This window comes from Pararge aegeria, chromosome 21 (assembly GCF_905163445.1).
Source record: "Pararge aegeria chromosome 21, ilParAegt1.1, whole genome shotgun sequence".
In the NCBI taxonomy this organism is placed as follows: domain Eukaryota; kingdom Metazoa; phylum Arthropoda; class Insecta; order Lepidoptera; family Nymphalidae; genus Pararge; species Pararge aegeria.
Window position 1 is genome coordinate 634,749 of NC_053200.1, and position 23,233 is coordinate 657,981.

The following is a 23,233-nucleotide window of genomic DNA, read 5'->3' on the forward strand; positions in this document are numbered from 1 at the left end:
CGTACAAGTCATTGAACATCCCATCAGAATCGGTTCAGCTGATCCTAATATTGGCCCGTCTAAACACACAGAAACGCAGACGGACAGAATTAATTTTAATTTAACTTTGTTTTATTTTAAATAATCATCTGAGCACAACTCATGGCAGTTATTTCGAAATACACCTTATATACCTATACTTAATTTTTATTTTATTTATATCGATTATTAGGACGGGAAGATCAGGTCAATGTCCTCACTGTGTGATAGAATAATTGAGTCATGTCTCAGAAAGTGTGAAAAATAACAGTTCGGTTATCATTAAAACATCATTACGTTGTTTGTTTGCATTAAGTAGATTGTTGTGATCATAAATTACTTAGTTAAATTATGGTAAATAATGGAATAATAATAGCGGTTAATATTTAATGCAGTGAGTAATTTTGAAATCGGTCATGGTTTTTACCCGACTGCACGACGAAATATAATGACCGACTTATATTTATATATCTTTTGTTTTTCACTTCTGCTTCGCGACTCGTTCAGCTATGTCGGTAACTTTGGTTCTTCTACGGATCTTCACATTCCTGATTAGATCACGTAGAGATACTCCAAGCTCTCTACATCGCCGGGTGAGTGACACTAAGCCCTCTAATAAAACGTATCGTCAGCGATCACGTTTCGAAGCCAAAAGACGGAGTCTTTGGTTCGACGTTCGAAGATTTTGTTGCCTGAACTGAGATACTATTATTGAGAAGATGTCGCAAAGTTTCATGAACGCTTCGCATCCGATTAGAATTCGGCAATTTACATCTTACTCGAAATCGATCGTGTGTCCTAGGGAAACAAAGATCACAAATTTGGGGGCAGAACTTTATGGCAGGTATGGATAATGAACATTGGATATAATCTTCGTCTTGCTCATGTCCATTCGTAGCCTCGCTACTCTACTATTATATATACTACTATACTACTATTCTAATATTACATTAAGAATAGTGTTAAGGTCTCTCAGAGTCTGGCATTACGACCACGCACCACACGACCACGAATTAAAAGTACTCAAAGTCAATACCCTGGCAGCAAGGCTACATATTGCGACAATAAGAAAAAGGAATCGTGAATATATTCACATTTTTTAATTCTTTTTACAAGTTTTTTACATCGTTCATTCAGGAGGCTGATGAACAGCCCTTATCATTAGTCCTGGCTGATCATCCTGGCCGAACGGGATGCCATCGATTAAAAAAAGAAATAAAAACAATTATCTCACTCAACCACATGCACAATAAACCCGTACTTACGCTGCTTTCAGATACACTGACCTTTCCGATCCGAGCACTTTCCGATCGCTTCACAACTTCTGACATGCCCATGAATTTTGGGCCTCATGGGCATGTCAGACAAAAATTTCAGTGCCCCCCCACACATTGTTTTAACCTACCAAGTCGGACCTGATAATTTTTGGTGATCCAAATAGACAGAGATTTTGCCCACAAGTCATCTGGCATACGGCACATAATATTATCTCCTGCCCTATCCTATTTAAGTAAAGCGGTTTCGCGTTTTGATACGTCTAGAAGAGCTACCGCGGTCCGCCTGTTTCAAGCTTAGCTACTTCTCACGGCTCTTTGGCAAACCTTAAGCGTGAACTCAATGATAAAAACCTTAAATGAAAGTCAGCAGAATGCAAACTTCTGTAATAATAAGTATTAAGTATACTTATTTGCTTTACTGTACATACACTTTTGAATTCAAGGTAATTTAACTGTTTAATGGCCATCTTACCCAGTGACTCGATAACGTGATAATTTTCGCGAGTATTTTGAAAGTTATAACGGGATTCTGTTTTTAGCGATGTTGGTATAAGGCTTACCGGACACACGTCAATATTACTGACAAAGATCGAAATATTGTAAATAATATTGCATGTGTACCAATACACCCCGTATTGAAGAATTGAAGTATTCATACAAAATATTGTCCAACGATGAGATAATTGTTAACATTAAAAAAAATCTACTGCAGCTTTGAAGTCGTCTTGTAGAACTTGCTTCAGATAAGGTAGCCGGAGACAGAAGTGAAAAGCATGCACGAATTGTGTGAAAGTGGATGTGAAGTAATTTATTCATTGTATTATAATAAGTATAATACAATGAATAAATTTGTAAAATGCTGAAGTTTGTTAATTTAAACCCATTGGTAAATTTGTTTTGCCAACGTTCACACAAACCTCTTTAAATTGATAATTTAGGGCATAAAATGTAAATCCAATTTAATATTTCTTTATTTTAATAGGCACATACTCGTAGGTGGCACTTTTGATGCGTACATTACTATATTATGTAAAATATGACATAGAAGTGAGTTGATGGCGATAACTAAATTCGTCTACTTAAAATTAAAGCTACGAGGGTTCCAAACGCGCCCTGATCTAAGATGAAGCGAACAACAAACTTAGTCGGTTGTTTTGTTATCACCATCTCACATTGTCATTGTCACTATTTAAAAACCAAAAACACACGCAGTGAGAGTCGAAATGATTTCGGGCTGTATTACTTATGATCCAACTTGTGATAAATAGGATCAATATCTGCCGGGCTGGATACGAAACACGCATGTACCGAGGCTACATTACATAAACACGAAACTGCGCTATTTAACCGCTACGGTGTAACAACCATCTACGGCTAACGCGGATTGTTCGGTATTTGTCAACAAATCTACCACTCATGACTCACCAACCCACCAATAACTTCTAATTCAACCTTCTATAGATTTAATAGCTTTCTATCCAATTTATACTATCACCATCACTTCAACGGATTGCCGACCACTGCTGGACATAGGTCTTTAGTGGGAAGTTAAAAAGTCCACGGTCCTGGGCCGCTTGTTTCCACGTCGTCGTGTCGTCGCTCGTTTACCGGTGCGGGGTCGCCACTCCAGCACCTTAGGATGGCAACGTCCATCGATTCTACGAGCTATGTGCCCCGCCCATTACCACTTTAGCTACGCGATTCACTGAGCTACGTCAGTTTCTCTAGCCCTAGATCTGATCAGGATCATGTAGAGATACTCCTAGCATAGCTCTCCGCTCCTCTTCCGTCGCCCGCTGAGTGACTGAGCCTTCTTATGAGGCCCATAGTAAGCGACCACGTTTGCATATAAAGTATAACTATAGCCTGCCAACTCTCATTGGAAAACCGTTATGAGACATTTTAATAGGTGGAGACATACTCATTATATCTGTTATATCATTATAGCCCGTTATATATGTTATTTTAGGGCAATAAAGGTAGACTAAGTGTGCATCGCGATGATATATATCAATTAATTTCATGGAAAATTAGAAAAATAATTAAATTAAATTAATTTATAATAATAAATATGCCCTTCACTGCAATCTCGCCTACTATTGATGATGCAGTGTTAAGATGGTAACGGCCTTACCTGTTAGGGGTATGGCAGTTATTTTAAACACATACCCCTAATCAGTTTTACGCGACATCGTACCGGAACGCTTTATCGCTGAGCGGCACGTCTTTGTGGGAAGGGTGGTAACTAGCCACGGCAGACGCCTACCAGACCAAAACGAAAACCCCGCCATGCACCCTTACATTCAATGCATTTGGATACACATAGTATGCGATTTTGTGTTTGGCAGTCACACTGAGCGATATGACCTTACTGTCGACCCGCTGACCTCTAGACAAAACTAGATAGATTAAGTTAAGCTAGCAACGAGCTCAAAAACACTTAATTCTTTTCTTATTAAAAGATTGATTCTATTTCCGTATAGTATTTACTTCTAGAATAGCAAATAGCAAAGCTTCTACAAGATCTGACTTCACGAACTCTACCCAATGTCAAAATATGTGGCTTGGCTAGTTCGCTACATTCACATGGGCGTATTTATATTATAGTTCTTGTAGTAAGAAAACAGACAAGCCACATGTTTTGACTGAGGTGTAAAGTTTGTGAATTGACCCTTTATAGAGTTAGGGCGTGTTGAGTTGGAAGCGGGGCTCTACATGAGATCTGATAACTTTTTGACAGTGCGAGTCATATTATGGTCTCCTCTTGGTAACATTTTACATTTGACAACTATATCAACGGGCGAGTGGCGTAGTGCGCAGCGACCCTGCTTTCTGAGTCAAAGGCCGTGGGTTGGATTCTCACAACTGGAAAATGTTTGTGTGATGAACATGAATGTTTCCCAGTGTCTGGGTGTTTATATGTATATTATAAGTTTTTATGTAGATTATTCATAAAAATATTTATCAGTCATCATAGTACCCATAATACAAGCTACGCTTACTTTGGGGCTAGATGGCCATGTGTTTATTGTCGTAGTATATTTATTATTATTATTATCAAATGACGCAGTGGCATTCGTAGAATGTTCGACTTGGTTTGTGCATTAAAAATATAAGTACACAGATATAAAAAAATGGTATCACGCGTGTTTATGAGTTATTTATATAAAAAAAAAAACATCGAGCAGGTTGTGCGCTTGACGTAGAAGGTAGGGAGTTCAAATGCGTACGGTGTGAGATGTTGAGAAGATAGGTGGGTATTTTTTTTTGTAAAAGGGTAAAAAATAATCATCTGGACTCGAACTCGATTTTCCACCTGAGCTTTTATAACCTAGTAGATGGTGGCGAAATTTTCCTTCGTATTCTGATTTTCGCTCTCAGCCGGCCCCAGCGCTGGGCACAGGCCTCCTCTAGAGAGATAATTATTGATTTCAAATAATTACACCATAATTTATTTTTTAATTATTCGACTAGTTGATTCTTCCGAAATCCTTCGTGATTGTGCCGCGCCGTCGTGAGTCGGCACGCAGACCCTCCAATTCCTGAGCGAAGCGAAGCGAGTAATATGAAAGGCAAGGCCCTCCAAGTTTTTCGTATTACTCGCTTTTTATTAGATTCACCTGTATGTTTGTTTGATTTTTGTATGTTTGTAACCGACTCCTTTGGACTTGATTTTGATTGTCTTCAAACGGTCTTATTGCGATCAAACTTTGTAAATATATCGAGGACCGATGACAATACACGTATTTGATAAGATTATTCCATTATTCAATTCGCAAAATAAGATTTTTGTTAATTTATATAATTTTATTATAATTTTATCAAAAGTCTACAAGGCAGGAATAATGTTCATTTTTAATTTCCAACCATTATCTATAGATTTCTCCAATATAACAATTTTGATGGTGAATAGGTTACCGATTAATAAACTAAAAGGTAGAAATTATACCAACCGTGTTTTTATAAATTATTAGTTTATTTTGAATTATATCCCTAAAACGTATAGGGACACGTATCCCTTGTCCGGGGATATAGTCGGGGGATATAATTTTTGTCTCCTGGCTATGCCAACCTTATTTTACCTTATGCTATAATAATAGTAGGTATAGGGTAAAATAAAATAGGTATTATAAATGTAACCTGCTCATAATATTATAATGTTGGTTCGCGGCCTCACCTCATCACAGGGGCAGCAAGACGACTGCCACGGTCATCGTGAGGCGTGACATTTGAAACGTCAGAAATCATATACAATTATCATGATATATTACTATCTGTGTAGCACGTAAACGATATTAAATTTAGATCGAACGTTATTTTTTGCGATCTCTAATAATTGTCAATGATTATTTATGTTTTAGAAAAGCGCACAAATCTGGATCGGGTTGGCGGTTCAAACCACACCCGCTATCGGTTTCGCTATCGTACCAGAACGCTAAAATCCTTAGCAGTAGGTACATACGAGTTACGGTGTGACTAGCTTTAGCCAAAGTCTCAACCCAACGGGTAGAAGCAGCGCCAAATAAGGAATTAAAGTTAACCAAAATAGTATCTACAATATAGGTAGTAACAATATAATTTAATACGATGTGACTGCCAATACAGTTTCCCTGACTACTGGCCTTTTGGTGGGCGGCGTGTTGAATGTTCTCATGTTTATTTTACTCAGTCGCAATTAAACCATCGGGAGTACAACCGCATAGGTACCGCAGTTCAACAGCGGGAGATATTAAAGTACACGAGTGATTACGCAAACACAGGTGCACTCGCTATATATATTGATATGGCCCGTTCTAACTTTTTACTGGACCTCGCTGCTTCAAAGAGTCCCAACTATTCATCATATAATATTGCGTTTTTGAATGACGTTTGGCGCAGTGGGCAGCGACCCTCTTTTCTGAGTGCAAGGCCGTAGGTTCGATTCTACAACTGTACAATGTTTGTGTGATACACATGAATGTTTTTCCGTGTCTGGGTTTTTATCTGTACATAATAAGTAACGTATTTTTATGAATTATCATCATTCATCAATCATCTTAGTATCCATACCACAAGCAACGCTTACAGCTTGTTGTCATAGTATAATTATTTATTTATTAAATGATATTTAAACGACTGTAACGTTATTATTTCTTTTTAATATTCAGGTCATGGTCAAACTGCACATTAACTAATTCAACGTTCATTATGAACAGGCCCAAAAAAGATCAAGGAGATAAGCATGCACTTTTTAAAAATGTAAATTTCACAAGATAATTTTTCATTGTATGAAATATTATCATTCATCATTCATCATCCAGAACTCAGAAGTTCGATACGACAAAATATATGTTATTATTATGATTTGTTGAGGTTGTATTTTCGTATAACATCTGTTGTTATTAAGTTGTTGCCAGTTTTGTGCTAGGGCACCACTTTTAGCCTTTCAACAATACTCTCACTGACAGTCGTGCCGGTATAGACCACTCAACGTAATTACCATAAAAATATCATTGGCGAAAGTGTTTTTTCAACCAGCGGTGGTAACTTTCCATAAATGGCAACATTATAACTAATGGCGTTCAGGTAGACTTTCTATTTGCGAAATGCATAGGATCACAAGCGAGGAGGCTGAACGAGGTTGAAAGAATATAAACTATTAATAAATAATCTATGTGGTAATTACATACTACATTGTTGTTCTTCGCAGCCAAAAAAATATACTTGATTTTATACATTACTGAGTATTTTGGTATTTTATTTAATTACTAATGTATAATAAGTATGTACCTCTAAGTGTAGCTACTTTAAGAAGAATATAAAATTTGCAATAAATCGCAAGCTACGGATTTAAATCCTCATCATCATCTCAACCACTGCTTGTCCATGGCTGGACATACACGTAGGTCCTGTGTAGGGATTTCCATTCACTACTGTTTCGTACCGTTTGTATCCAGCTACGTTTTATTTCTTCCGTCTACCTCGTGGGGGATCTTCCAATACTGTGCGTTTCATTGTCGCAACCAAAGCACCTTGGGATCCCGTCCATCGGTTCTCCGAGCAATGTGCATCGCCCATTGGCATTTCAGCTTCGCGACTGGTTGAGCAATGTCAGTAACTCTAGGTCTTCCACGGATCTTCTCATTTCTGGTTTGATAACGTTGTGTAACTCCGAGCACTCCCGAAGGCACGCTGCTTGTTGCCGTTTTAAACCCTACTGAGTAGGTATTTTTTATTCCACTTTTTTTTTAAACTCACGAAATGAGAATTTGAACCCAATTACATTCAGTGCAAACGTATATAATTGTTTAGTGCGTTCAACCTGCTGAATAATTTTTAAGATATCAATGTTATCGTGCATATTTGGGTATTATTTTGTTATTTTACAATGTTATATCTCAGATAATGTTGTTTAATACGATACCTATCTGTAACAACATTATTGCGGGAATTAACATTTCTATGTTTATTTTAGTTTCGCGCTGTGATAGTGCCGTTCACGGACGGTAACAGCGAAGCAACATTACACTGCTATCTATTGTTTCCTAGTCGTATCATATCTATGGAATTCTTAAATTACTTTAGACTTTGCTCGCGATTAAGTTCGCGCTCTGTGTAGTTTCAGGTTTTTTTTACTCGTATATCCGTAAACATTAATTTCACAATCTTGAGTTAGCCTCATTGCAGTGGTGTGGAGGGCTTTAAATCCCTCTGTCCTATGATGAAGGGGGTATGCCCTTCGTAGTGAGATGTCAATAGCCTGATGATGATAAATTGATTAATACTTAGTAATGGACTTATACGTCACACAAACAAGAGAAAAATATAATTCTAGTTCTAGAGTGATCAGAAAAGATGATCATCATCCGCAGCTTAAAGTTGTTGGACAGGCCCAGTCTTTCCTAGGTGACGCGGTTTTAGGCCATTGAACCACCACACTGCTCCTATGCGGGTTGGTGGGCAATAATAATAATAATAATTATTATTTATTTGCCAAATTGTGGGTACATAACAAGAACACATTTCATTAAACAGACCCTTCACAATCGACTGTCACAGACAGTGTGCAAATGTTTATAAAAATAAAAAATAAAAATTACATTACAATTTAAAGAATAAAAATTCAATAATTAGAAATAAGTAATAATGTCATTTTAAATTAATTAGCCAAATAATACAATTACAAATGTTGTTATACAGTTAGAAAAGTTAACTAAGTAGGTATATTACTGTCACTAAGGTATTCTTTTACACTATAATAGTTTTTTTTGAGAGTATCAAAAATTGCTCGCTTGAATTTTACTAGTGGAAGATTTTTGTGACAGTCCGGAAGTTTATTGTACACAGTAATAGCCATACAAAGTGAATAGTTTGTGAAGACAGCCAACCTTTTTGCTGGTGCCCAAAGTTTATATTTAGGATATGGTCTGCCCCTCCTGTTTGTATAAATTTCATTTAATGTAGGAACTATGACGACTATTACCTATAACAAAATAGTGAAAATATTTAGGACCGACAGTTGACGTGATCTCCGATGAACTCCGGGCTAGTACAGAGAAATCTAAAACTATTAATTTTTTTCCCTACCCGGGATCAAGAGGTCATTGGTTGGAATCATCATGAACATGGTAACCAATAGACCAACCAGGTAAGATGATGGCTTAGCAATTATTCAAGAGTTTAACAGTTAATAATATAGGTGGAAAGTGTTTCGGTGGCTTATTTTTATTCTGGGAAAACAAATTCACGCCAAAATCGCGGGAAAACGCTGGTATACATAAAGAAAAAGGTTATTGGTTTGTTGTTTTTAAATAATCCAGTAGGTAAATGAACTAAAGGAAAATAAAACACTGAAAGAGTTAATCGTTGCACAACGTACTTGTAACTCCGTTGACTGCACTCTATAATAATGTATTTTTCACACTGTGGTCATTAATATTTTGTGCTTGTTTTTAAGAGGGTTCTGTACCAAATTAGAAACCATTTAAACCCTTATATCACAAACTTTTAGATCTGGCAATTAAGTTTCATTAAGAGAAATTAATGTACAACAGAATTGGCACCACTGTATTTTTATAATCGTACATTGCCTTATGCTTGTCAATTAGGTAAAAGTGTAAACTGAAATAAAATAAAAATTATGATGTTAAAATAATATAAGAGGAATCCTAAATAAGCATTAAAGCACTATAAAGATAGGCTTCTCTTGAAAATAAATATACATATTTACAAACCAATAAACCTTTAAGTTCGATATTTACCAGACGGTTAAAACAAAAGAAAACAATTACATTACTAATAATGTTCATTGTATGTCGCAGACTTTTGCAAACTAACGTCAACTTCTGTCTTATATATGCAAATACAAGTTTTGGTTCGTCTTGAATTTTGTAAAAACCTTTTTTTGGTAGTATTTTTTACATGCTTCCATACACGTGGGTGGTGTGATCACAGGCAACGGAAGTTGCGTAAAGTAGATCACAGAAACAGTAAAATGATTTCTCTAAGAAGCAGTGTTTTACAAATTAGAAATAATCCTTTTAAAAATAAACTAACTTAACTGTGGGGTTTGAAACAAAATGCATATTGTTCGGTTTTTTATTTTCGAAGCGGTCGTAATAAATTAACGTTATAACAATTTATACGTTTTCTTCCAATGTACAGAACCCTCGGTATGTGAGTTTTACTTGCACTTGGCTGGCTTTGGTTATCAATAGTGAAACTGCGCGGGGTTTTATCTGTCATTTTACATTCTGTGACGTAGGTCGCCGTCCGGAGATTACGCGCTGTTTACCCAACTATAGACGACAATGTATCGACACATATAACATACGTAGGCAAAAGATTTTTTTTCTTCAACCTTATCGATCAGACATGGAAATAATAAACACCAAAAAATAAATTAAAGTGAAAGTAGTTTCGTGATAACGAATTATCGTTATTGACGTATTAAATGAACGCACGAATTTTAATATGGATTGAATTAAATTTACTATGGAGTTGGACGTATTCATTCTCTTTTTAATATCGATTATAATTGACTTTTCTTAATGCATCGAAAATCACCAGACTTCGGCTAGGCTAGGCTCATAATTACTGTATGAATATTAATTTGCTGGGCAATGCCTGGGTACATTTTAAAGTTTCATTATTTATTTAAGTAATATATGTCGTAATATATTTATAATCTTACTAGAAAATACAAAACTATAAAATATATTCCATACATATATACAAACATATAAACATACAAATACGCTACTATAAATACATAATTAAAAAATAAATAAAATAAAAGAACCCTCAAAAATATGTAGAATACGAAATAAACAAAATAGAATATCATTCCCATCAATGCCCGGCCGATACAGACAAGTAGTAATTAGGATAGCTAAGCCTGGTGTAAAATCTTCAAACACTTTCGTGGGGTCTCCCAAGAGAACTGAGCTTAATTTCGGGATAAAAAGCATCCTATATTACTTCTAATACCTTCAGGAATATGTGTACAGGAATGTCGTGATGATCGGTTTAGTATTTTTTGCATGAAAGCGTAACAAAGTACCTACTATGCGATTTTTTGAAACGTCAAGTCAAAGCACAAATAGTCTGTGTATGTGTAGTGACTCTACAACCAAATTAGAAAGGTATATTCTACCTAGAAGAAGCCAGTTAAAATCTCGGCAGTTGCTCTTTTCCAAATCAATATTTTCGGTAATATTTGTCAATCATTATTCCATCCTGTGAGAGATGAAATCAGATCGGCGTGTTTCTTCTGGATGGAATCGGGATTGGTTTGATGTTGTCGGGTTGATGGCTTAAAGTGGTTCGTTTTGTGTACAGGAACTATTTTGACGGCCGATTGGCGCAGTTGGCAGCGACCCTGCTTTCTGAGTCCAAAGCCGTGGGTTCGATTTCCACAACTGGCAAATGTTTGTGTGATGAACATGAATGTTTTTCAGTGTCTGGGTGTTTATCGGTATTTTATAAGTATTTATGTATAAGTATTTATTATTATTTTACTATTCATAAAATTAATCATCAGTCACTTAGTTCCCATAACACAAGCTTAGCTTACTTTGGGGTTAGATGGCGATGTGTGTACTGTCGTAGTATATTTATTTATTTATTATTTATTCTGTCATGCACGTTGTAGATTGGTTGGCGCCCGGATTTTAGTATTCTTAAACCCTTATAATCTTTGGATACCTGCTTTTAATCTGCGTCGTGTACTTTCGGAACCGTAAAGCCGGTTTTCCACCACGAAAGGGTGGGTAATGAGCGGGAAATGATTATACGGGACGGACTCCGTTTATAAGATTTGCCTTTCCTCCAACGCAGAGTTTTGTCTTTTGTTTTTCACTGCAAAAGGAAAGAAATGAGCGGAGAGAGCTGAACGTAAAATGAGAAAAGAAAATTGATCAATCCACAGAGAGCGAATTCAGTTGGTGTTTTAAACTGGTGAGAGAGGGTGAGAAAACTGCAAACGAGTTTCTGAGACCTTAACTTAGCGGACTCATTTCAAGTAATTTTTACTCGTTCGATGCGCCCCTCTTACCTCTTTCTCTGTGGAAACACTGCTATGTAATTTGTCATTGCGATTCTATCGGATTTTGTAATGACTCCGCTCCGCTGAGCGAGAACTGAGCGAGTTCATTTCAACTCTTGCGGCTCGCTCAGTCTTTTCCGCTCGACTATTTATTGATGCAAACACTAGTATGCAGTTTACTCTTGCGAGTTGAGTGGAGTCTTTAATAGGTCCGCTACGCTCGCAGTATAAAACCGGCCTAATAATTATAACCATTTTTGCGAAACTAAGAAAACGCCAAAACTGTACTCTAGCTCGATCCTAGAGTGAGTTGATCTGATAAATGTATGATACCCGTACTTATCTTACGTACTTTGGCGGAAAACCGGCATTAACTGCAAGTAATTATTGTTTGGTGACTGATAATAATGAAAATGAATTTCACGTAGACTGCGAAAACGTAATACATCTTGATTAAAGTTACAATGACCTCTTATCGGCGCGGCGGCGATTTATTAGATTAATGACAAATTAATATTCTTTCGGGGAGTACACTTTGAGGACACTTTTGTTGTAAGTACCTTCTAAGCTAGGTACACGTTTATTAGAACGGAATGCCGCAGAAGTGATCGTCGTAGATGCACCAAGATGAATGAACAACGCCGAATACGTTTCTCTAATGGATTTCACCCTTGGACATTGGACACCCTACGTTCTGACCAATAACAAACATTTTGGTTAAATTGCTTTTTCTGCCTCTTATAAGCGTTGTGGACGGCCTAATTAATTAAACTGAGCCTCCTAACTGGAGTTAGGAGGCTTAGTCGCTCTGAATCACAGCCCTGTTTATTATGATAATAACAGAATTCTGTTCTCGTATTAGAGATGAGGCCTGTACCGAGCTGAACAATAGTGGACTGAAGATGGTGATCATAATCATTCCTCATCACAATCATTAATTCAGCAAACAAATCAGCCTTAGTGGGCCTGGGCCTTCTTCACTGGTTTATCATGTGCCCTTTCTGTCATGTGCCCTTAAGCTCCAACGTCTCATTCCGACGGCTTTTGGATTTCGATCCGTAGGGTAGTTACGTATCTCACAAAAGTTGATGCTGAAGGACAGCAGTGATCTTGCGATTGGCTTAAATCTTGCGTTCACTGCTGTTAAACGTCATCGGTCCATTTATCCAGCGCTACTAAGCCTCAGCCATTCTCAAAGCTGTGACGTCATAATCTTCATTATTTGACGATGTTCGCCCATGCGTTGAACATGTCGAGCTCACTAATGATTTTTTTTATTTGAAATCCTATTATGCTGAAGTTGTTGAGCCGTGCTTGCAAAACGCGAGGCTCGCATCCGCGCACGTCATCACGTAGTATTTCCGCTTATCTGTTCGTGACCTTGCTCTTATCGCGTCCAAATGTAGGTCATTCCGAACCTAACTCCTTGTAGTACCAGCTGCTGTTCGATTTGACCATCGAATGTGTAACATTAACATATTCTGATTGACTCTCAAGTGCGAGTAGGTATGCAAAAAATCCGGTTTATTTATATCAGACTCGTACATATTCATTAGTTATCTTAGTAACCATAACACAAGCTACGCTTACTGTGGGTCTAGTTGGCTCTGTTTAGGCATTGTCGTAATATATTTATAATCGTATTTATTTATACGAATAAATTTATTTTAGATCTATTTGGTTTGCAAGCAACCAAGTGATATTTAAATAGCTTAAATTTAAAACGCACATAACTCCGAAAAGTCAGTGTTGCGAGCCGGGCTCGAACTGTCTCCATGAAAGGAAAGCCGAAGCCTTACCCACTAGGCTATCACCGCTTTGTTCAATATATTACGTTCTATTTATGACAAGTTATCGATTTAAATGGTATCTTATCTAATGGTTAGTGACTTTGCAGCCTAAATTAGTGGTAAAAAATAATACCTAAAAAGACAGTATTAAGTAGGTACCTGTAGGCATGCGTATAGAGATCGCGGAAAATGTACTATGACTTGGTATTACTCTTGCTATTTCACTTGTTGCATCAGGTTTTGTCTGACGTGGTGTCTAGGTACTTGTCGCTTGTTCACGCTCGCACTATTTACCCCCTCGAGAAACAATGTAGGACACGTAATTTCCGTTAGGTATTCTATAAGTAATCTATTCCGGCAAATGACTTCGCAAACTGTGATAACGCTGCTTGCATTCATTTTCGTAAACGGATGTTGTAACGGATTTGTGTTTGTAGAAATGTGTAAAAGGAATTGTCATGATTATTTTTTAAAAAAAATTATAAAAGGTAACTACGTATAATTGGTCAATAACCTCCTTTTGAGAAAAAAAAAACTTTTCTTTAGTCTTTTTCTTACTTTGTAAGAGTGCGAACTCTTGCTTCCAAAATGCGTAACTATTTTTGTCTCGGTCCACCAATGTTCTAAAGAGGTTTAAATTACCAGTAATCTCTGGACTACTGGAATATATATGAAAATCTATACTTTATTTAAGTAATTGCAAGGCCACGTTAATGGTCGTTATATATTATATATCGTGGTGGTTAATATAGGTCGCTACTGATTAACGCGTGAGAAATCGTGGGGTGAAACTAGTTTATTTAAGAACAAGTGCATAAATAAATAAATAGTTTATTTTTTCCAAATTTTTACGGTTTCAACAAGATTGCAAGTTTGGAACCTTCTTTTAGATGTAGTAGTACTACACCTGTATCAGAAGACTCCGCTCTTCCATAACAATATCCGTTATATGCGTAAAAGAAGTAAGTTGCGTTTTAAAATATTAAAATATTATATATTTAGGCAAATTAACGTTGTGCGTGTGTGTGTGTGTGTGTGTGTGTGTGTGTGTGTTTTTGTGTGTGTGTGTGTGTGTGTGTGTGTGTGCGTATGCGTGTGTGTAATGAGTGAGAGTGTGAATGTGTATAATACGAATAATAGATGTGCTTCAAGTGATTATATAATCCGCTTTAAAAGGTTTTCCACATCTTCGTAACTAAGAGATGAGAGGTACTCAACAAGAATTTTTCTGCAGGCATGTACGTTTAAGGGATTTATATTGAGTTTCTTATTAATCAAATTATACAAATAATGAGATTGCCGTTGGAATTGATTACGGGCAAATTTAGTCCTGGCAGGATGTGTTTTGGCTACAATATCTTCACGACGTTTACGAAGACTGTCAATTGAGTGTGGCAGGGTTTTGTGCGTTTTTAGAACTGTGCGCAAAATGTACAGGCTTCTTACTGAAAGCAGCCCAGATAAGCTGTACAGCTGTGTTGTGGGAAACATATAATTTTTAAAAAGCACTACTTTGAGGAGAGAACGTTGAGCTCTCTCTAGATCTAAAAACCTTGTTTTAGCAGCCCCGCCCCACGCAGGAATACAGTAGCTGATAACAGATTGCGCTAGTGTAAGATAAATGGTGTTCAGTAGTTTTTTAGATGAAATATGCCTTATGTTTTTAAATATCCATATGAGCTTTCTTATTCGGTTGGATACTAGCTCGATTTGAGAAAACCAAGTCAGTCGATGATCCATAATATGAAGAAGCATAACTTTTTTTTTTCATATAATGATGAAGTGCATAACTTTACTTCGCTTATAATGGCGGTTTTGTAATAGCCATGACGGGAAAAAACACAATTTTCCGTTAGGAAATTAGTATTTAAATTTTCCGTAATTTGAAATGTGACTATACTCGTCAATTTATTTTTGCGTACTTTCTGATAACCTTCGGTCACTACAATAGATTAAATACATATGTTCTCGCCACCACCTAAATCAATTTAATTGGACATCGTATAGCGGACGGCCAAGAAACTTCGAACGATACCTCATTTGTCAAATTATGATTAATTGCATGTTCAAGTTCTCCATCCTAACTTCTAAACGAGTTATGAGAGATCAGATGAACATATACCTACATACATACCGGTAGAAAGCATAACCATCCTTTATCCTTTGCCTTTAGTTGTTACAAATGCGAAAGTTTGTTATTAAATAACTCCAGAACTGCTGAAATTATTCTGGAGACTATAGTCTGGAATAGTACGCAGTTCCCGTGGGCTAGATTAGTTTTGATTTTTCATAGAGTTAATATTAACATCAAAATTCTACCTAGTAAAATAAATTTAGATACATTTCTCAAATTTTTACGTTACGTTATTTAAACGATAAGAAATCTCTAGCTTTCGCTACCGACATGAACTCTCGTCCATTCTTTGACAAGTTGGCACAGTTCCATTTATTGTATTGGTTCACGATAAAGAGCAAGTTTGAAGTTCGAGGCAAGAGTACCGCACTCTCTTAAAACTAACTTTTGAATTTGTTACCGCATCTTGTTTATGATCTTGGATAAGGATGTATTTAAAATGTTATGCAATAACTGGTCTCTTATACTTGCTTAGTAGCTCTGAGTCACTTTCTTGATATTGAGTCTTGTCGCAACGTTAGAAAGAGCAGAAGATGAACGAAACTAAAGTGTGCAAAACGTTAGAAGCACTGGAATCCAAATACATTTGTCATACAACAGATGATATTGATTTTAATTTTACTCACGTGAAAGCGAAATGAAAATACGGACCACAGACGCGAATTTAATGACGCCGACGCGGGCTAGTATCCCTTTTAAATTGGATGTGATTCTAATAAATAGGTGCTCAGGGGCTAAAATTATAGGAAACAGGAAAACAACAGCAAAAATCATCGACACCATCCCCAGCCTATTAACGTCCCAATGCTGGGCACTCTAGGAGAGATGGTTTTGGAGCTTATTCCCATTTAATGAATTTAACCACTGTCATGTTATAGAGATAATAGGGCGGTCTGACGGCTTATCATCATCATCATTTCAATCAATGAACTTCCATTGCTGGACTTAGGTCTTTTGTAGGGAGTTCCACAAACCACGGTCTTGGGCTGCTTCAAGAGGCACCCAGCGACTCCACCGTCACTCTGTCCACCGCGTTTGGGGCCTTCGCCATTCCAGCACCTTAAGACCCCAACGTGCATCGGTTCTCCGAGTTATGTGCCCTGCCTATTGCCATTTCAGCTACGCGATTCACTGAGCTATGTCGGTAACTCTGAATCTCCTACGGATCTCCACATTTCTGATTTGATCTCGTAGAGATACTCTTAGCATAGCTCTCTCCATCATCCGCTGAGTAACCCCGCTCCTTTGCATTTATGAGTTATACAAAAATTTTAGGGTAGGCAGAGCTTTTGCGCATGTATGTACGCCACTGCTACCTACCTAACTAGCTGATTTTTTTAATAAAAACCCAAAACATATTTTCTCTCAGGAGCTAACCACGTGACCAAAGAGGCGAGGCCACCTGCCTCATACTGTTAAAACTTAGAAATGCGCACTTAGATTTAAAACATTGCTACTAGTTAATAAAATGATTGATTTTGTTTTTTTTTTCTTATTCTTACTCGACTCCCTTAGGCGCCAGCTCTACAGAAATTAAGCACGTTCAGTTGGATCAGTGGCTTCTTGACCGCATGAGTATATCCGAGGCTGGAAGTGGGAAGCTCTAGTAGGCGTAGGCGCCAAACTCGTAAAGACTTCGTAAAGCGGCGTCGCGTCACCGGTTATGTAAGAAATGAAACTTTCCCTCTCAAATTAAAAATTAGTGTCACGAACCTCTTAAAAGCATTAGGGATTACATTTTGTGAGACCGATAATGACCAGAAGGTAAGTGCCTGAAATAGATTGATTCTGACACTTTACTTGCACCTGGTTTGGCACATTGTGGTGCTTTATATATTTTTTGTTACATGCATCACGTAATATGGATGCACGGACATCGATATAAAGCATTTCGATATGTTCTGAATTCTAATTTATATCATAAGAGTATTTATATTATAGGAACACCCTCTTAAAGCTATCTATAAGAACCTATTCAGTAAATATTTGTGATTCAGCGTTGGTCTCAAGAAGCTCGCCAGCCAAGTTGGCATCGTTCCATTGAGCGGGCGACATCGTCGCCGCAAGAGGAAAAGTGTCCCTGACATTTGCTTGCGTCGACTTGTGCTGTGTTCCTACACGAGAGCGAGACGTGTGTTCTGGTCAGCCCGGCTATGCGGAACTTCTTGGCAGGGGTCCCGGATATACCGGTTTATCAGTATGTGCCATTATATCAAAATTGAACTTGGATCGTACGTTTTTCGAAACCTATTTCAAGCTGGTCACGAAAACTTGACTTGTACCTAATACGAGACCAGTACACCTAGGTTCAAGCTATGCTTTTGTTACCGCCGATCGCCAAGGTCAACCCCTCTATTCTATCTATATCTGTAAGAAAAAATACAGGATTTATAGAATGTAATGGATAAACTGAAAACTAGTGAGATGATTATAAAAATTTTTTAGATATATTTTCAGCGAGTAACAGACTACATTTTATTTCAGTATAATAAGATTACAACATTAAATGATTTATCCGCTTGCGCTAAAAATATAGTCCGCCACACATAAAGAAAAAACACATAAAATAAACATTGTATGTACGTACTCGATCTAAATTAATAGGTCGCAGAGCAAAAATACGTAGCTTTCATCAATAACCATTTTATGTCATTATTATTTTCTTACAAAAAATCATTTTAGTTAAAGCGCGTGAAACCGTACAGCACAGCAAGTTTAATATAATGTAGGATTACATCATACATACTTGCAATATTAACAATTCAATTGAATATATTAAATCAGGATTATTATATTATATCTAACAGGTATTTCAATTATGTATTACTATTTATGTGATTTCAATACGTGTACAGTATCTAATTAGAATCTAAAATGTACCTACGTGATTCTAACTACCTATGGTTTTCTCATAACATAATTACCTTGTTGACTTAACAAAGACTATTCTAAACAAGAGCTACTAAGTGAAAATAAATTATTTGTCGAAAATAGACTATGTTATGACATATGACTACACGTTGTAATAATGCTTTAAGTATAGCATAGCATAGTAATCACCATAACTTCACAACTAGAACTACATATGGTAGTAAAACTATACAGGTTGAGTAATTACTCTACTCCAGAGAGATTTTTTGCCACAAATCTTTTAAATCATTTAAAAATAACCTAAAAAAGGATTCTTTAAATTTTTTATAAACGCGCCACCTTTTATTTTATTCTACTACTAAAAGCTGTTATTAGTTTAACCAGCTAGTTTTGTATCAGACTAACTAGATAATATATTACCACTTCTTTATGTAATCTGATTTTCTCATTAAATGAAACTGTTTCTTTTGAGAATAAAAATGTCTTTAAACGTATTTTTTAAAGCATCTTGAGCATTCTTTCGAAATGCAACATTATGTCGAGTGCAACATGACGAAGATGAATGATGAATTGATTGGATGGTCACCGGAACTACACAATGAGTATGACAGGACACCCGTGCCCTGAAGTGGGCCGGTAATGGGTCGATGTAACTTTTGCGGTTCATTTAGTCAGCGCACAGCATTTTTCCTTCCGGCTTGCTTTACATATGTCTTGATTTCAGTCTAAAATCCTATTATCCTATTACTTAAATATAGCCTACTGCTGTTGCCCGCGACTTCGTCTGCGTTTGTTTTTGTTTTTTGAGACACATGGACATTAAATTTATGTTTAGTTGTACTGAAATTATTAAGTTGTGTATTCTTATTAAAAAAAAAAATCTTTTCGCATAAACAATATCTGAAAGGTACGGTCTGACCAGTCTCCTATCACTTACAAAAAATAGTAATCGTTATAGGACGAATAAAAATCGCATTGTTAGTTGATTTATATGCTAAAGGTTAACGAAAAACATTTCTAACATGTTTTATATAGTCCTTGTGTAAAATCGTCAAACTTACATTCACATTTATAATATTAGTTAGTAAGGATGTTCATAATTGTGAAAGAATTATTAAAACCGTTACTTTATCTACAAAGTTTATCGATGGCAAAAAAACAAATATCTTTCCTCTTCATGAAATACATTAAGATTGATGCTTATTTATTTGAAATTTTGTCATACAATGAAGATATCATAGCTCGATATTGTTTACTATCTGCCACACAGGCGTTTGCGGTCGCGAATGACTCAAAGTATTTTTAACTCTCCGGTTTGTTTACAAACAACGTAGTATGAACGACGGGCACGCAGACTGCCAAGTTTTAAATGAAAACAGATGAGATAGAGATTAGTGCGGTTAATAATACACTGAAACACTCTGTATGTCTGTTATCGTATCATAGTATAAGTTTTCCGTAGCTTTGGCCTACACTGAAACTTTCAAGTCAGTGTGCATAGGATTGATTATCGGCTCGTCCGGGACCAACTTTGGGAGCTTAAAACTAACTTTAGAACAATAGTAAAGCTTTTTGTGACAGAGCTCCTCCGGTAAAGTACTAACGCCATGCTTTTTTTCTGCCGTTGGGATCCAGGTTTCAATCCCCAGCCGCGGCAATTTGGGAATTTAAATTGTCAGAACTTACTCTGGTCTGGTCTGTTGGAAGGCTTCGGCTGTGGCTAGTTACCACCCTAAGGTTTAAACTTACTAACTATGTTTTGCTATTTATTTATTATAGATAACTAATTATTTGATTTTTGCATATTATGTTAAGTTTTTAGCGTATCCCGACAACTCAGTAAGTTGGAGAACTTAGAAATTTATTTTTTCTATCTTATTCTTTGTAATTGGAAAACGTATTATTTTTATTTAACAAGCTTTAAAAACAGAATTGATCAATAAGTTAAGCTCAGGGTTTTATTTATAAGTTTCCAAAAGAAAGTCTCATCCGCTAATTTAATGTTGAAGTTTTAAAAGTAGTTGTTTAAATATTATATGTATGAAATCTTTGAGATGTCGCTCACTACGTTCAAAGGCTACATAAAATTAAGGATTACATAAACGACGAAAAGGCTTGAAAATGAGCTGCTCTAACATCATAAGTAGTTAATTAATGGAATAGGTAACAAATAAATACCCGGCTTAATTTGTCGTGGACCTTAGATCAGGGCGCGTTTGGAACACTCCAAGATTTCGAATGTGGCTATAATTATTACCTCGCAACAATGGAGACATATATGTGTATTAACGCTTTATAAGTGCCTGTGATAGGCCTACATGAATAAAGAGTTTTTGATTTTGAATATACTGGGTGTGTGATTTATGTATACAGAGGGTGTAACTAGACGTAACTATGAGGGGTGATTCTCGCTGGTTGGACCTAGCCTTGAAAATGTCCAAGGCTGATGCAACAATACTATTATTATCTTATCGGAAATAAGTATAAGTTTATTGTTTTTAAACTGTATGTTATATAAAGGTCATAAAACAATTTCATGGTTATTTGCTTATCGGTAAAATATATCGCTTATCGGTTAATCTATTATCTTCAATGTTCAAGGGTCCTCCTAAGCATTTGCCTCTATGGGATCTTCAATTAAATTTTGTGGAAAACTAATAATACTGTTTTGATGATTAATTAATTACATCAAGGCATTTGGGCGTACTGTATTGTGCATTGCGATTCGGAATTTACTCACAATCTTATCCGAAAGTTACGTGATTATTGCACTAGACTAAGATGAAAAAAAACTCGGTCCAATACAATTGTATATCGTCTCATAATCCATAGTAAGAAATAAATTTTGTTCGTCCTTCCTTAACACTACACACGCACATTATTAACTAAGCAACCATTTTTTTTATTTTATGGAGTTAGTTGTAAGGACGTAGAGTAACATAGTTAAATTTTGGTCCTAGAAAAACTACACAATCGCAAGGGCGCTTTGCAGGAACATTCGTATTTTTACACAAAACATCGTCCTTCCTGGAGGACGTGAAGTCCTTACAAAGCGCCCAAACGACTTATTCACCGCGGGTAACACCGCAGGGCGCAGTTAGTATAAATTATTTTTCAATACAGTCAATGCTAAAGAAGCTTCCGCAACAAATCAGTTAATAAATTCAAAACATCGGAACCTCGAAATCTTCAGAGAAGTCTGTTAGTAATGAAAGTATAAAAATCCCAGATTCTTTTATTTCAATAAGTCTTTTATTGCAGGTAAAGCATCATTAAGGTTGTAGCCGTAGATAACGGACTGACCTCAATTAAATCGTTGAATCTATTTTGTTTCAAGATATGAACCGTTTCGATCGAGGTCAGCGTTTACCTTATCGATTTACCTTATACATAACCTGCCCATTAAACTTGACATTGAAAAGATAAAATTCATCTCATCTTCAACGCAATATAATATTGCGGATATCATACTGCATGTAAGATTGTCCTAGGCTTTGGCTTTGTGTTTCTAATAACAATTTCGTTATCACCTGAACCGTCCCAACATTAGCGTCATTAGTAAAGCCGGATTCACCACAACCTACGCATTGTTTCGTGACACGTGGCTAGGAACATCGGAAGAATAGATACCGAGGCGTACACTAACTTTGCTTCAGCGCGCATTACGTGAGTGTACTGAGCACAGGCTCCCACAGGGCTAGCACAGGCAGGAGACAAAAATTATATCCCTTGACAAGGGATATCAATAACTTGCTAAAGCACGGGAACATAGAATAGGAACAGTTTACCCCCTTTTATTATTACACATATATTATTATTTCCACTTGTGCGCCAGTGCTCTATTATAATAATGATAATAATAATCATTTATTTCAGACGTTTCCATCCATAGATTGTTAGTATATTAGTAACAATTTTTCCTTAACCACTGTGTTAGTATTGATAAGTTTCAAAAATAAATAAAAATAAACAATACTATACTCGCCCGATTGCTACTCTCACACAGTGGCACAGTATAGGGCAGTCGTATCGGGCAGCAAATACCTTAAGAATGCCGTTGTCGCCGGTACATAAACGCTGTAGGAGAGAGGCTGTTTTTTGTTACGCATTATGGCAAAAAAGTCATTTGTTGCTGTGTCTGTGAACATTTTAGAGGCCCTACAGCGCCACGGCAGCCTCACCAGGCTAAAGGCTTTGTTATTGAACACGCAGGGCATTGTTAGCTCGGCACGTATAAGTCATCCACAGTCGACAGGTAAAGAAGGTGTGAGTCCTTTAAAAAAAGTAATCTTCACGTCAGCTGTGCACCGGGTGAATCTGCGGGCAAGCATATTGCCCCATACGGCCAACGCCCTGCGTTCTCGTTCAATATCCTCATCGTCTCCTAGGTGGCTGGTGACAATGTGACCGAGATATTTAACTTTCTCGTCGACTTTGGAGAGACACACCATCGAGACATACGGGATGAACATGGCGCGGCCGCTGTTTCGGAGCCCTAAATATCATCATCTCACTTTTTTTGAGTTATATTTCAAACCATGGTCCTCCGCATATGCCTCACAGATGAATATAAGCTTCCTAAGCCCTGCTATCGAAGGACTGAACAGCTCCATGTCCA

The 23,233-nt window shown here is 36.7% G+C and overlaps 1 protein-coding gene across 1 annotated transcript in view; it reads left to right on the plus strand.

The window, feature by feature from the left end:
• Positions 1–23,233, plus strand: part of LOC120633399 (E3 ubiquitin-protein ligase AMFR-like) — a 54,683-nt gene that overhangs the window by 2,444 nt on the left and 29,006 nt on the right. The window lies entirely within an intron of this gene.